The 16,168-nt window shown below is 35.1% G+C and overlaps 2 non-coding genes across 2 annotated transcripts; both read right to left on the reverse strand.

Moving 5' to 3' along the window:
* Nucleotides 1-3,706: 3,706 nt before the first annotated feature.
* Trnap-agg lies at nucleotides 3,707-3,778 on the reverse strand. The gene has a single exon. It is a non-coding gene; the product is annotated as a tRNA-Pro (tRNA).
* Nucleotides 3,779-4,484: 706 nt separating this feature from the next.
* Nucleotides 4,485-4,556, reverse strand: Trnap-ugg. The gene has a single exon. It is a non-coding gene; the product is annotated as a tRNA-Pro (tRNA).
* Between the last annotated feature and the right edge of the window lie 11,612 nt (nucleotides 4,557-16,168).

A 16,168-nucleotide genomic window follows, 5' to 3' on the forward strand; every position in this document is an offset into this window, starting at 1 on the left:
TTTAGAGTAACATTTATTTAAAGTTTATAACAAAATGCTGTGCCGCGCTGTACACTCATATTCCGTTGATATACGCTTTATAAATTGGGACATATCCGAGGAAATCCTATCACATTGTTATTCTACGTACATAATCTTGTAAGCCTTACAATGTAAGGAATCAAAATTTATTACTATTTACTATACCTGAAGTAAATGTAGTAGGCAATTATTATAAACAACCTAATTTGACGTTCCTATTACTTAATAATAATAGAAAAGTGTTTCGTTATGATATGATAAAGCAACAATCTTATATATATATATTTCTTGTGTGCGTGTGTATGTCACTGAACTCCTCCTAAACGGCTGGACCAATTTGAATGAATTTTTTGGTATGCGTTTGGGTGGCACCCTGGATGGTTTAGATTAGAAATCAGTCCGACAGATGGCGCTGGGGTCCGCTAGTTCAATATAAAATTCTGGTGTCATAGTGATCGGGGACACACTGTTCCTACACGGCTTGCCCGATTCTTATGATAACATTTGTAAGAACCCATAACAATTGCGGACAAAGTCGCAGGGCACCAGCTAGTATTAATATTGTTTACAGGTGGAAAACTTTTACATGGGTTTAAGTGTCGGGTGCTCTGACGATGAATCGAGAAGCTGAAAGGACGTATCTAACTCATTGTCATCATCAGTTGAACCGATTGAAGTCCACTGTTTGACATATTATGTATTTTGTCAGCGGCGTGCAATTCATACATGCAAAAAAGCACTGCATACCCAAATTATTTTATATCACTCGTGTTGGAGGGGATTTTTTCCATTAAATGCCATTTACCTGCTTTATGCATACCCTGGTCAAAATCCTATGCACACCACTGTCTTTTGTAGGGAATTCCAAAATCCACGGTCCTGGGCCGCTTGTTTCCAGGGGCTCCCAGCGACTCCTGTGGCTTTACAGTCTAGCCTATTCGAAGTTGTTATACCGCCACTTGTCGGTCGCCAATTTTTTATAAGTGATCGAAGGTCGCCAGAGCCTCTTCGGTTTTGAATTCAAACCTAACTAGGTAACTACCTTCTTAGGTATGTACACTCGCATTTTATTCAAGGAAAGTGGATTCTCATTTCCTTAACTCAATAAGAAAATGTAAACGGATATCTCGTTTAATTAATTCTATGACGGATTTCGATTGCTCTGACATGGCTCCAACTTTCATTTAAAATTCGGTTACTCCGTCCGGTTGACTGACAAAGGGCTTTCTCAATTATATCGCTATTGATTTGGGCCCATTGATTTGTTGCTATGATTTTTAATTTATTGTGTTCATAAACACTATAATCCGGACGTTTATCCGTTTCATACAAAGGTATTCTTTGTAACGAACAAAGAATACCTTTGTATGAATTTCGACAGTCCCTTTAATCTATCCGAACTACAGTAACTCTTAACAATATAAAGGAGCTTATCAAATAAAGTAACTATTCGTTTTTTTTTGCTGCATGACAGGACCACACTATTGACTGAATTAATAGCACCGCCGCACCGCACTGCTCACACTCGATATAGGATATTTCTAACCTAACTAAGTATAAATTTAATTTTCCAGAATAGAAACATTTGATATAAAATATTATTTATAAATATAACCTAAAATAAACTATTTGATACTAAATAAAATCTAAAACGTCTTCGAAACCACCGCAGCGAGGCACAGTTCCTAAGATGCTGGCAGCATTGCCCCTTTGGATGGCCAAAATAATTCGTTGGCCGCCCGCTCTAGGATCACCGGTAGACTCGATAACCCTTTTCGATAATTCTTTGAAAAGGGCTCTTGCCTCCGGACCCCACGGTCCCAAAGTCTCTACTCCAAAAGGCACAAAAATGAAGCTGCTATCCAGGTTTTCATATTTACGCCTCTTGGCCTGCTCGGCACTGGTAGCAGCTGCACCTACCATTGACGAGGTGACCTGGATGTGTGATGCAGCTAGGGTATCAACACAAGTTGCATCCCACAGAAGTGACCTTCCAAGCCTCCAAGGTATAAGCGTCATACCATCAGGTCTCTTGCCATCGCTCCGCGCCAAACCAATAGGTTCTAATACAGCTGAACTTAATTAACTTGACTTAATAACTTATATTTAATTTTCTTATTATTCTTTTTGTTTATTATTTTTTACAAAGTATATGTAGATTAACTGGGTAACTGTGGTACGTCGAAAAAAGTCATCTTATACAGTAGCCTATATTATGTGTTGCCCTGGTATCCGTCCGATTTTTTCGGTTATTTAAAATCCTGCTGGAAGAAAAGTTAAAAAGTAGCCTACGTAATATTTATGACTATAATCTATAAGACTATAATCCAACTATGTGTGAAATTACCTTCCTTGATCCGTTCAGCCGTACCTACTGATTTGATCAAGCTACATAAATGAAAAGCCACCCATCAGATATCTTTTTTTGAAGTAGCATTTCCAGTTTTATTTCAAACTTATTTAGCGAAATAATATAACTTAGCCCAATGAACAGATATTACGTAAACCAATTAACACGCACTCTCAAACTCTAACTGTTAGAACTTGTATGTGTGTGTGTGCGTTAATTGTCAGAGTCTAACACCATTTCTGCAACCAGCCCACAACGCGACGAAACGAATCCTCTTCTAGCTAAAAATAAGTTCCAATTAATATTACTAGGTCACGTTAAATAGCTTTTAAAGCTGAATCTGAGAGCCTCATAGTGCCTATATTTATATTACTGATTTACTGGAACTGGGTACCTACTCAATGTATTGAAGTATAAATAGATCATATGAAAAGTTCTAAACTAAACTAAATAAACGAGGAATAACGTCGGCATAGTTCTCTTACAGTGTTTTTAAGGCCATCACTAATAAACTGAAGGATAAATGATACAATACTAATTAGAGCAACTATACAATACTAGTAGTTCAATGTACCGTTTTTATGATGTTGTTGTATGTATTTTTTGGTGTGCAATAAAGTAGGGATACTTTCCCTCTTTCTATATATATTTTGCAATAAAATGTCACAGAGAGATGTATTTCTAAGAGTTCTTGTGTTTCTTATATTAAGAGTTCTTGTGTAATTTATATGTTCTTATAATAATGCTTATAATAATTCTGTACAATGAATATTAAAAAACAAAACGGAAACTCTACAATCGATAGGTTCTCAAGCAATAATTATTGCGAGCATTGTAATTTTTTTCATTTTTGTCTTTTGGAAACTGCACGATTTGAGTACATACTACGAGGTAGGAATATTGGATAAAAGCAGGCGTTACTTTGCGGAGTTCCATGATATAGGTAAATAATAAGCTAATAAAAAATAAGCTTAATTTGCTATACTTGGCGAAAAAATTGGGGGAACTACACCAAACTTTTAAACCAGCATATCATTATCTACTACAAGCAAATTTCCTTTCGAATGATGTTTAATATATATGGCTGGAAATCAGCCTATACATAATGTAGTCTTTAAAATTCGAATCATTATTGTGTTATAGTTTTTACGTGCCATTGCCATCAGTTTTTTATAAGGAGCAACATATTACCTATCTTATTATGAAGATATCTTATGTTTGTTTTTATCTAACATCTACTAATTTTACTAGAATTCTACTTCGAATTATAAAAAAGATACTCGTAGCTACCCTGATTAATTTAAATATTTAATAATAAAATATAAAAAAGTATTTGGGCTCGTCCGGGATTTGAACCCGGGACCTCTCGCACCCTAAGCGAAAATCATACCCCTAGACCAACGAGCCGAATGAATGTAGCTGCAAAAAATATAATTGAGTTTTTTCATGATATCTATGTTTAATTCGAACATAGTGTATACTTTCCCTAAAATAACAGATTATACTAAAAACGAAATATTGAAACGGTACACTTGAAATACTTCATTTAACAAATGCGAATGGTGACCTTATCACTAATTTCTAATATAAATCCTATAATACCCAAGAACACATCAAATATTTCCTCTTCCTGATTATAAAATAAAAGCACACACACACACACACACTCACAAAATGCAAATACACACACACACTTACACTTACACACACCCACTCTCATATTTGCATGCTTACATGATTGATTTTGAAAATTCTAAACATTAAACAAAAAAAAGTGTAAAATTATATAATGTAATAAATTGGTTAAGTCAGGTTATCAGTATATGTGTAAACTTTGTATCGGAAAGAGCAAGACCTCCAAATACAGGTTTTTTCCAAACTTAAATGGAGGTCTTCTTAGCCTATTGTTTTGTAATGAAATTGAGATAACAAATAAATTATTTTTCATTTTTCATTTATTTTCAAAATATTAATTAGTGATGAACTGAGTATTTAATTTATACAATAAAACAGTTACATTTAAAAACTTACTAATGGATATTATAAATAAACTATCACAATCATATTTTGTATTATTATTCATAAAAGTATGAAAATTCAATAAAAAAAGCTTGGGCTCGTCCGGGATTTGAACCCGGGACCTCTCGCACCCAAAGCGAGAATCATACCCCTAGACCAACGAGCCGGTTGTACTATCGTCTTAAATTGCGTTTCAGTTTACTCAAACGCGGTCGTCAACCTCAAAACAATATAACATGACGTCATAATAATATCGGATTTTATAACTTGTGTTTTATCACCACGTCAAACACAAAACTAAAGATAATGGTGTATGATTTTACATCAACTTACTAATATTAAAAATGTGAAAGTTTGGCTGTTTGTTACCTCTTGACGCCAGAATGATAAAAACGATTTTGGCGCTGTAATAAAGATAGCTTAAACTCTGAATTAACAAAAAAATACGTTTATTCCAGAAAATCCAAAGATTCTGTTGGATAAAATTAAATCAAATTCCCATAAACTAAGTCACAAGTAGACGATTTTATTTAAATAAAATTATGGTTTCTGTCTTTGATTCTGAGAAAACTGCCTCATATCTTACAATTGCGTAACCCAAACATTTTAATTCCTAAAGGGGTTGTGAAATGGGGCTCTAAAGAGAGTGCTCAACACCCATCTACAAAGTTAGGCGCATGCAAATTTACGATGGTTTTATTTTATTTATACTCTACTCTTTATTTGTACACCACTCAGAAAAACGAGGAAAAAAAAGAACAAACACAAGAAAAATGAAGCAGGATACAAAAGGCGGCCTTATCGCTAAGTAGCGATCTCTGCCAGGCAACTTTAGGAAAACTAAAAAGAAAAACGGATAGTTGGGGTACACTATTTAGTACATACATACGAATGTCTACATACTAATACACAAACCAGACTATACAAATACTATTGATAAATATAAAAAACAAATAAACTAATACATATTTTAACATACCATAAATATTTAAATATGAGTTTGAGTAGATAAATAATAATAGTTGTCTTTACAATAATAAGCCTTAACAGCATTTTTAAATATGCCCAGTGATTTCAAGGGTATAGGAAGAGGGGATGAAAGTTATTATAGGAAGTTGTATTGGAAACAACGAAGAACAAAGTGGCGGGCAACCGTTACTTTTTGTGGCACAATAATTTTGATCCACAGTGAAATGAAATCCCGCCCTCAAATAATATATAAAAATATTTGTGTCATTTGTCAATATTTGTATAAATTTAAATAATACAACGGAAAGTCCGTTGTATTATTTAAATTTTACAGTAAAACAAACTTGAACTTTCTATATATTTGCATTAAACCCCGAGCAGAATACGAAATATCCGTAATACCTCAGACGATGAGCTTCGTAAAACTTCCAACAGAAGTAGGTGCCTATAGGTACTATTCTGTAAACCAGGCGATAATTTGTTGCATGTTAGGTATTGTAAACATGGTCCTAACTCTTATCATGCGGTCTATAGAGAATCATAGCGGAGTGACGTAACTATTCGCTTAATCATTTTGAAATTACATTTGACATTTATTTATTTATTTCTAATCTACCTACCTATTTTTATTCCAAAATAAGAAATATATACTTACTTCGTTTTTGATATGGAAACATTGCTCCTTGGAAAACCAAAATAATTTATGGCTTTATTAAAAAATACAAATCTAAGACTCAAACCTATCTGGAGACCGTCGAAATGTGACGACACAATGCCTAATTAGTACAGTGCCTATATCTAATATTATGAGACCATCTTATATGGACCAATCATGAAAGGGAAATAACTACCACTCGTCAAAGGGAAGTAAAGTTACAATGTCGAACTGCCACAGACAGAATATCCACGTCGAGAAGACATTTTTCACCACGGAGAAAGCACAAAATGTTTATCTTCTCCCTCAGTTCTATCCTATGTCGCATATGCGACACATATTGAACTTTCAACATGTGCTTCGACTTTCGCTAAAAGAAGAGAAAAATACACTGTTAGAGAATAGACTCAAATAATGCTAAGGTTGATCGTAAAGTCTTAGATAGCGTATAATTTAGATACTGTCTGCAACTGAAGTTTAGCTTATCTTTTACAGTCAGCGGCGTCTATCAAATTTACATAATGATATACTCATAGATACTACTCAATAATCCTAAAATATATCGTGATCAGAAATGGATAGAGTGAAAAAACTAAATTTGGCGAGATATATTTAAAATAGTCCATTTCACTGTAGGCACATAACAGGTACTTCATCAAAACCCTATAAAAGTACACTGCTGGGCTAAAGGCCTCCCCCAAGAGGGTTTGGCCTTAATCATCACGCTGCGCAGACGGGTTGGTTGTCGCAGTAGATGATAGTAGAACAGAGCAAAATCCCTCGATTCCTAATTTAAATTCGAGTGCACATATTTTAATAATAGACCTTATAGGTTTAGGTTTTTAAATAATTCTACAATTCCGGAATCCCGTAGCACGTTTAAGTTTCATTTACTGCATAGGTAACAAAGTTAGCGTTCATTGAAAGTTTCTCTACATACTTCGGTAACTAAAACTACGTAATACCACAGTTTCCGTGGTAACGTGATCAAGAAGAAAATGTCAATATACTCAGTGGCTTGAACAACTTCAGGTATGTGATTATATACCAACCATCGCTACCTATGTTTTGGTATGGTATTTAAGTAGGTAACTTAGTTAAGTATTTAAATAGTTGTAGAGTTTTTTATGACAAAACTCGTCCAGGAAAGTACTGCTGCCATCCATGCTAATTACTGTTGTTAAGCAGCATTGCTGGCTTCCGCTCTGAATGGTATCATTACAGGCGAATGAGGCCTAGACCTTGGTTGATTGATGCAGGGCAGGGTTGCAGTAGGACGCAGGACCTGCCAAGTTTTGCTTTGTTTACAGGCGATGGCCATCTGCTTGGTCCGTCATTCATTACCATAAAAAAAACTACATAATAAAGTCAAAGTCAAAAATATCTTTATTCAAGTAGGCCCATAGGTGGCACTTTTGATGCGTACATGAGAATTACACGGCAGTAAGATGATGGCGATAACCATCGCTACGAGGGTTCCAAATGCGTCCTGGTCTAAGAAGAAGCCCACAACAAACTTAGCCGGGAGTTTTTTTTATTTTTTTTTGTTATTACCATCTCACATTGTCAATATATGAAGATTCTCACTGAAATAAGTAGAAGAAGGCAAGTGACGCCTTTACACAGAGTATACAAATTTTTTTAAAGCCACCACTTTTTTAAACTCCGTTAAAAACGCAACACTTATATGTAGAAAAAAATAACACTTATCTGTAATATACCTAATACATACCTAATTTTAACGAGGACTCTCCTAATCAGAAGAAGCTCGTTACGAAAATACTGATTGAAATGGAAAAGAAATACAGTATCAAGAGACGATAACGAAAATGAATTGTACAAGCAACCGGCCATTAGCCAACGAAGACTAACGACAAATGACTTGAATAATGGATACTCGTTCGTATTATAGAACCTTTTTAGGGTTCTGTACCCGAAGCGTGCCAACGGGACCCCATTACTAAGTCTCCGCTGTCCGCCTGTCTGTCAAAGGGCTGTAGCACGTGAACCTTTATAACGGTTCATGAGATACAGCCTGCTGACAGATCAAATATACAGAGATGGAATTTTCACTGAGTGTATTTCTGTTGCCGCTATAATACCAAACAATAACAAACCGATACGGCGTTAAAAATAATATAAATAATATAATAAATATACTACGACAACCCACACATCGCTATCTAGCGCCAAAGTAAGCGTAGCTTGTTTTATGGGTATTCAGATGAGTGTGTATATTTTTATGAATAATAGACTTATAATATACAAATAAACAGTAATACACCTAAAAATATTTATTTCTTGTGGGAATCGAACACACAGCCTTGACTCTGAAAGCACGGTCGCTGCCCACTGCGCCAATCGGCCGCCAAAAATATGCTGGCCAATGCGGTCCGCGTGTTTAGTTTTATTACAATATACGAAAATGAAAGAAAATTAGAAGGTGAATTTCAAAATGGCCAACCAATTGTACGATGGTATGGAACCGACTCGCACTTTCTCTTTGTGAAAGTTAAGGAAGAGTATCCATAATCGTCATCATAAGGTTCTGCAAATTAAAGGCGAATATATGAAATAGGTAGTAGAAGAAAGTATAAAACTATCCCACTGCACTCCGACCCGACACTAAAAACCCCCCTGAGGTCAGTGGCGTGCATAGAGGGTATGCACAGGGTATGCAGATGATATAAAATGAAGAAAATCTTCAGTAAGAGTTATAAAAAACTTAAGGATAGATATTGTAAGAGTTATTAAAATTCTACGCTCAAGTATTTATAACTCGTACTGGAGATTTTCTTCATTTTATATCATCTGCATACCCTGTGCATACCCTCTATGCACGCCACTGCCTGGGGTATTAACAATTTCTTCAAATTATATATAAATAAAACCCAATAATGCTACAACTTCTGGCCCGAACTGGATTTGAACCTAGATCACGAGGAGCTGTAGTCGAACGCGCTAATTAATGAGGCCATCATATTATATACACACGGTAATGGAAGAGTTAAATGTATGGCATCGAATTTAAGAACTCTGTCAGTTACTCGACTTGGCGTTGATATGAACAAATTGTGATTTTGTAAAATCACATATGTAAATGATACAATCACAATGTTAGAAATGTATTGAAAATTGTATGTAACTGTCGGCAAGGTACTTTCAAAATCGCATTGTGCAAGCGACGGGTTCGGTTGGAAATTTCTACACCTAAGTAAGTATTTCCTTCCCTGCTTAGAACTTACCAACTTATGCAACGATGTGTACGCTCTGGCTGCATAATAGTGCATAACGTTGAAGTAAGGAAAAAGCAAACTGTAGACAAATATTATGCGTATTTTTTTAAAATAATTATAATAAAACCTGTGTGGTGGCTTACTGGCGAACAACCCCAGAAATGCATTTTCAACCAACTTTTAAAAGGAGAGGCTATCATATATAACCCATATTTTATGTCATAAAATGTGGGTTAGGTAGAAAAGAATAATATTATAGATACAAACTGAAAGATATCTCTTTTATTGTATTGGCATCTAATTTATTATTTATTAACGCACCTGTTTCCAAAAAAATGTTTACATTTAAAGACATATTAGAAAAAGCCCTACTAGTAAGGTGGCATAACGACGGAAATGAATAATAATCACGTAGTGTTTTTATTGTGAATTCCGACGTTTTGGTGCGTTTATTAATAAAGAGTATATAATGTAGACGGTCTTGTCTAGAGCCTGCATTTGGTTTTAACTGCGTTAAAGTCAGCAAGTTTGCGGTGGAACTTGGGAATTGTGGGATTCAATTTACGAGCGTGCTAATGTGTGTAGTGTTTATTGCGATTATCGGAGGTCCGAAAATATTTTAACAGCATTCTATTCTATTTATTTACATGCCGATGTTTAAAGGTGAAAGTGCGTTTGCTTGTTTGTTTCTTAGTTAGGTACCTGCGCTCTATGCAATCACTGCATACGTTTTGATGATATTTGGCACTAAACATCTCTTTTTACATTAGATAATAAATAGTTAACCGACCAAGCAGATGACATCAGAACCCTTCGCTGATATACAGGGCAACAAAATACAAAACGCCCCTTATGTCCATTAACCTGAGATGATAATAATATGCCTGCCCTTCAGACCGGAACACCGCATTGCCAACATGCTGTTTAGCGGCAGCAATACTACTACTACTACTATACTTCCCCGACCGAGCTCTGTCCAAAAAAGCTCTGTTACTACTGTTTTATATACACCTTTTAATACTGGAAAAGCACAATGGATTAGCAAATAAAATTATTTTACCTATGTGTCTGTAATACGGCTTAGGAGCAAAACCGTTCTTAACAAAATTGTACATGGAGATAGCTTGCACTCTGAAGACAGATATGTAGGGCATTTTAAAAATAAAAGAAACAGGTCTCACGGATTTTTTTTTCAAAACCATAACAAACGTGGTAAATAGTAATATAATAGTGTGGTCATCTGTTATAAAAACATAAACGTAGCATCGTTTTATATTCATGTTTCTATTTAAGCAGGTAAGTACTACGATTCAGAATCAAATGACTAATGATTTAGGTGATGTCTATAGAAAAAATCGTCTAACAAACGTTTGGGTAATGAATATTGGTTCTGGCGATTGATGGATGCCTAGACATGTCCTTAAATTAAGCGTTACTTATTTAGGCATTGCCGTCGTTGGTGAAAACGGGCATATATAATGAGTCTTAGGCATATCATCATCATCATATCAATCCATTACTGACCCACTACAGGGTCTCCTTTCACAATGTGAAGGGGTTATCTAAAACACTATCATAGTTGTGTTAAATTAAAATTATACCAACCCTATGATTAAAAATGGACTTTAAAAAGTCGGATTGACTTTGCCGATTAAAAATAAACGTAGAACCATCGTAGCACGTAAAAGTTCCCCCGTTGGACGGTTGAACGATATTATGCACTGCTGAAGCCTCATTGATTCTACGCTCCAATATTAATTGCCTATAGATATCTATAGGCAATTAATAAATGCATATATGCTTTACAAATAAACTACAAACCTTCTAATAATATTTAAACGTTGACGTAATAGCTATGGGAAATATTCTCCAATATTTTATGTGAACTAAAGTGCATGTACCCATGTAAACAGGTAGGTAGGTAATAAAGGAATTATTGTTATTTAGATAACAACAATTTCGATCAAAATTGGATCAAACTGCGTTACTGGAACCTTACGAATGATTTTTAAAGGCATAGAATATCTTTGCATAAAAACTAAAATAAATTTTAATTTAGGAGAAACTAAAATAAATTTTAATTTCGCAAGTTGTAAAATTTTCTGCTTGCAGTTTAACAGACCATCTTATATTTCATTTTTTTGTAAAGATTAAAGGTTATTTAGAATTATACTGAATAATAGATAACTAGCTGTTGCCAGCTTTCTTCTTTTTTTACAAATGCCGTGGGAGATGTTTGTTTACCTGGGATAAAAAGTACCCTATATTACCCTCTCCCTCCTTTCAAGTAACTCTATGCCAACAATTTAGTTGATAAGTATCTTCGTTAGAGCGTGTAAGAAGGACTAACAACTATCACACTTTCGTATTTATAATAAAATTAAGGACAGTTAGTGTTCTTAGTTGTTGCTCTTAAAATTAAAGTTTTTTTTTCATCTATAAAGGGTAAGTTTACGAGTTCCCTCAACATTATGCATTGGCATTCATTCAAATCGCATCGCCCGCTCATTTAAAATCGATCACCTAAAAATAAATAATATTTTTAATCAATCTTCGTACATTTCCAGATTAGAAAAAAGTCTATGTTTATCCTAACCTATTTGCGAAACTTCCATAAACATTTCTCCAGTCGTTCTGAAGATCAGCCCAATAAAACAGGCACACACAGAAATATAAAACAGCGACACCTATCTTATCTAGTAGATTTCAAATTTTTTTGGTGATTACCTAAGTACTTAATACGTATGTACAAGTTGCTTCGTTTACGCACTTTATTTTAGCTTTTTTTGAGAGTTTGGTCTTAAAAAGCCTTGGTAAAGTTAAGGCATTAAGAAAAGAACTAAAGAACACTTAAAAAATAAGACCCAAATCTCAAGACAATTACCGGAGCCTACGGCAGTAATTACTGGCTCACGAGAGGGTGCAGTAAGATAAGAGCCTTGAGCATAATTTACATGAAACGAGAATACTGGCCCGCTTAGAATATAATTAAGGCACTGGGAACTACATCGGAGGAGTTCTAAAGCTAAAGTTGAAACTCAGCTGTAACTGATAGTGATACACACTCACATCTTCTTTCCCTCCTACCAACTTGCTTAAGAATATATCGCTCTGTCTCTGTTTTTGGAGAGATTCTTTGCGTAGCATTATGCGTACGATAATTACTAAATCAATGCTATTTCTATAGTTTACCAACATGGTCACTGAATCAAAAAAACTCTAATAAATAATTTTAGAACACAGACAATAAATGGCTCAAATTTCGCTGTAATTATTAAGTACCTTTGATTGTTTTCTATTTCTATTGGCCTTGGCTAAACGACTTTTTTGATTAAGTAATAACAAGCCACATTTTCCTATCCGACAACTAATGTTTTTTAAATTACTGCTTTAAAAAAATCTAGATTTGAAGTGATAAGAATAGTGTAATTATTATATTACTCTATGCTTTTCAGTTTGTATAATGTTATAATTTAATAAGCACTTGCACTTGAAACAATTAAAAAACATCATTTCTTCATGAAAACATCGTGATGAACACGTCTGAGCGTATTCTAAACTGTTTTCAAATGCGTGTTAAGTCTACCTATCACGCAATCCGCTAGCTTGGTAGATTGTAGTCTAAATTCTTCACATTCTACCTCAGAATGAGAAGAATTTAGACCCGTGCTCTGTATGGGCCTGGTAATGGGATGCCGATGATGATAAGTAATTATAGAATATCGCGTTCTGAAGCTGTGTGGAATCCAATAAGGGGTAAGAAGGTGAGTGTAAATTAACTGAACACTTTCTGAACGTATCCTCAAATAATAATAATAATAATAATAATAGCATATTTAAGTTTGTAATTAATAAACATTTGCCTATTAAATATTTTAAAAATGTACATTTTAATAAAATGAGATAATTTGCTTCACCCTGCAGAATAATATGGCATACACGTAGAAATTATTGTAAGCGAAACCATCTCATGGTCAGCTTTTCTCAGAACGGAAATGTGATTTCCGGACTCATAAATAGGGCGTAATGTGCTCTCGTTGACCGAATTTTGTAATACCATTTGATTTAACAAATGTACATTTAAAAATTATTGGATAGCTGCCTTAATTTCATTCTGTTAGCTCATAAAATTGGCCTAGTCATTCCCCCTAAGCTGCTTCGGAGAGCGTGAAAGACATCGCTCCTGTTTTTGTCACTTATTTATTGTATAAGCTAATAATTAATCGATAAAACCCACCAGTCCTCATTTGTCTGCGGTGTGGGATATAAAAGTTCTCTCCTGTAATATGTTTAAATAAATAAATAAACCATTTAATCCCACGTAACACGTATCCCAATTAAAAATCGAATAAAGGAAAATAAAAAATAGAAAAATACAAATAATAAACATGCATTAAAGTTAATTGGGTACCCATCTGTAGGTAAAGGCCGCCTCCATCTTCCCACTCTAATGGTGGCGAGCCAAGTGGGCCCTTACGACAGCTTCTATGTCGTCTCTCCAACGAGCACGCGGTCTTCCGCGCGGCCTGTTTTGGTCGCGGGGCTACCAATGCAAGACTCGCTCGCTCCGGTGGAATCATCGGTCATTTAGAGCGTGCCACGTGACCCGCCCATCGCCATTTCAGTTTGCACGCCTATAATATATATAGGATCCTTTAATCAGCAATCCTTATTTTTTTTTATTCCACTACAAGATAGCCCTTAACTGCAATCTCACCTGGTGGTAAGAAATAATGTAGGCTTAGATGGTAGCAGACAGCCTATTGAAAATATGGCATTTATATTGAACCCATATCGCTAAACGGTTTCTTCACGGCATCGTACCGGAACGCTAAATCGCTTTGCCAATAGAGAAAATTAAGAAATAAATCAATTTTGAATTTAATTTAAACCAAGGGCCAGCGCGCTATAGATCACCAAAATTTTCCTCTGTAAGAGAAGATTTATATAAGTACAGCACTGGGCATTCGTTAGCCTGATGATAAAAATTTAAACCAAAGTTAACACTGTACATAACGTAAACTGGGAGGCAACGTGAACAGAACAATGATAATAATATTTCATGGTACGCAAATCTAAAATTTCATTACAGGCTACCATCTAGCGAACATTTTAGAATTCGGACCGCGTTTCGCCGTGGAAATACAATCAAGCGTGAACTTTTAATTCCGGAGAGAACCGAAATTTACATTTTAGGGACGGAAAACTCTTTATCTTCGCGGGAAAAATGCAAATCACGTCTAAGGGAATCGTGATAATGATTTTCCTCTAAGCAAATATGCATTATTTGCTTAGAGGAAAATCGAATTATAGAATAACTAAATTTGTATTTTATCCTTCTTATTATGATCATTATTTTTGTTAACCAGCAGTAAATAACGACTTCGTCCTTGTACTATTAAGTGCCTACTATTTTCCTGCCCTTTTCCTACCTAGCCAAAAAAAGCATTGTTAAATAATTATAACAATAGACTTACAACAATGGACAATGAGACTTTTACGTACTTAGTAATCTAAGTAGGTAAAAGTCCCATTAAAATCTGTTCAGCCTACCCAATGATAAGCCAAAAAAAAACAAATGGACCATACTCTTAGAACGGTGAGTAAAATTTTCCATGGAAACTTCCATCTACTACTCAGTGGCGTGCATAGAGGGTATGCACAGGGTATGCAGATGATATAAAATGAAGAAAATCACCAGTACGAGTTATAAAAAACTTAAGGATAGTAGGAGTTTTAAAAAGCCTACCCTTAAGTATTTATACCTCGTACTGGAGATTTACTTAATCTTATATCATCTGCATACCCTGTGCATACCCTCCATGCACGCCACTGCAGTACTACTGAGTACTACTCCACAATAGAATCCAGACAGAGCTTGGCGCATCGCCCGCCCACGCTAATACTTTGTTTGCGCTTAGCGTTCTGACTGACTGTTATCCTTTCTGTTTCAATCCTAAGAAGCGTAGCCCAGAAAAACATCCTTTATCTTTTTTGAAGAATTTCCGAACTGGTAGATCAAACAACTCTTCAGCTCTATTATCTTAGTAATAGCGGTTAACCGCAACTTCGTCTGCGTGTAATGTCTGATAAGTTCGCCTACAACCTTTCATTCGCTTTTGTAAGTACACAATAAACCCTGTGCAAAAGGTTGATAAAAATGTGTTTCTGCTATTTATTTAAGGTCCAAAATCTGAATCTGCACCAATACATAAATAATTAAGCTAAGGCTTAATACCTGTGCCTCACGCTGATGGACAAAGGTTGGGCTTTGCAGAACGTTCTCCTGGCATGCATGCCCTTTTAACTGTTTCTTCAGAAGTCAATTATAATTAATAAGTAGGATAAAAAATATTGAAGTATCAGTTTGTTATGTAACTGCCCCTTATAAGGCTGCGATGATTATCCGAACAAAAGCATGACCCAAACAAACGTTTTTAGTTTTTTTTTTTTTGGTCCGGGCTACTCTTTGGAACGTCTGAATCGGTTGCTGAAAACTGCATAGTTTAAAAGATCTAAGCGTACAAATAGGGAGAGAGACTTTATTTTGTACTATGTACCTATTATTAGGTAGGTATTGTATGAAAGTCCTAGGTTTTTAGTGTGGAGCTTTAAAATCTGCTATTTTACGGATGGTTTTAAATAAAATACCTCTTAGAGGGTCCTTCTACATATAACCCGACTTAAAAGGTTTTTTAACAGGATGAACTCACAGGCAAAGGATAGCTTTTAAATAATGCGAATGTTTAACTCATAAAACCTATCGCGGAAATTATGAAAATTGCGCCGGGTTCGTTTTAATTTACCTCAACGTTAAACATTCCCACTTCACCTCATTTCCTATGCTACTTTCTGGTCGTACAACGACCTCGGCCAGAGGCATCTTAGTTTACCTTTTGAAAAACCGCAGCGAAATAA

The sequence above is a fragment of the Pararge aegeria genome, chromosome 3 (assembly GCF_905163445.1).
Source record: "Pararge aegeria chromosome 3, ilParAegt1.1, whole genome shotgun sequence".
In the NCBI taxonomy this organism is placed as follows: domain Eukaryota; kingdom Metazoa; phylum Arthropoda; class Insecta; order Lepidoptera; family Nymphalidae; genus Pararge; species Pararge aegeria.